Source organism: Carlito syrichta, unplaced genomic scaffold (assembly GCF_000164805.1).
Source record: "Carlito syrichta isolate Samal-C Ts95f unplaced genomic scaffold, Tarsius_syrichta-2.0.1 Scaffold314146, whole genome shotgun sequence".
NCBI classification, from domain to species: Eukaryota; Metazoa; Chordata; class Mammalia; order Primates; family Tarsiidae; genus Carlito; species Carlito syrichta.
Genome location: NW_007258242.1, coordinates 286385 through 287369, shown reverse-complemented (window position 1 = coordinate 287369; position 985 = coordinate 286385).

Below are 985 nucleotides of genomic sequence, written 5' to 3'. Positions count from 1 at the left end.
CTCAAAAAAAAAAAAAAAAAAAAATAATAATAATAATAATAATAATAACAATAAAATAGAGTGCCCTTGTGCATTCCTGGTGAGAATGTAAAATGGTGCAGCTGCTGTGGAAAGCCATCTGGCAGTTCATTGAAACAATTATTACCGTATGATCTAGCAATTCCACTTGTGGGTGCACACCCCAAAGAACAGAGCAGGGATGCAGACAACGTATGTCCATGTCACAGCAGCACTGTTCACAATAGCCAAGAGGTAGAAATGACCCTGTGACCATTATCAGATGACCTGTCAACAAATGAGGTTTGTATATTCATGTAACAAGGTCATTCAGCCTCATGAAGGAAAGAGTCTGACACAAGCCTGTCCATGCACTTCAGGGTAGGGACAAACCAGAAGAACTCTCATCTCTGCAACGCCCACCTCACATGCCCTCGCTGAAGATGGCGGATTGTGGTGGATTCAGGTGCGCCTCAGAGCTCACCTTGGCTTCTTGGGTCTGTGGGGTTTGGGACCACTTCCCCTTGCCTGGTCCTGGGGTCAGGGTGTTTCCTGGACTTCTGTTACTCTCAAAGAAGCCCATCACAAAAGGACAAGTGCCGTGTGGTCCCACTTATCTGAGGTGTGCCTCACGCGATCAGATTCAGAGACAAAAAGTAGGTGATGGGGGTAATCAGGGGTTGGCAGGAGGGAGTGAGCTGGTGTCCGATGGGGACAGATTCTGCTTGGCATGTTTAACAAGCTCTGGAGGAGAATGGTGATGGCTGCACAGCGCGGAGTGTACTGATGCCGCTGGCCTGTATGAAAACTGGTTCAAGGACGGCGGGGCGCAGTGGCTCAAGCCTGTCATCCCAGCGCTTGGGGAGGCCGAGGTGAGAGGATTGTCTGAGTCCGTGGGTTCGAGACCCGCCTGGGCAACTTGGCGAGACCTCATCTCTACAATAAATCAAAAATCAGCTGGGCATGGTAGCATGCACCTGTAGTTCCA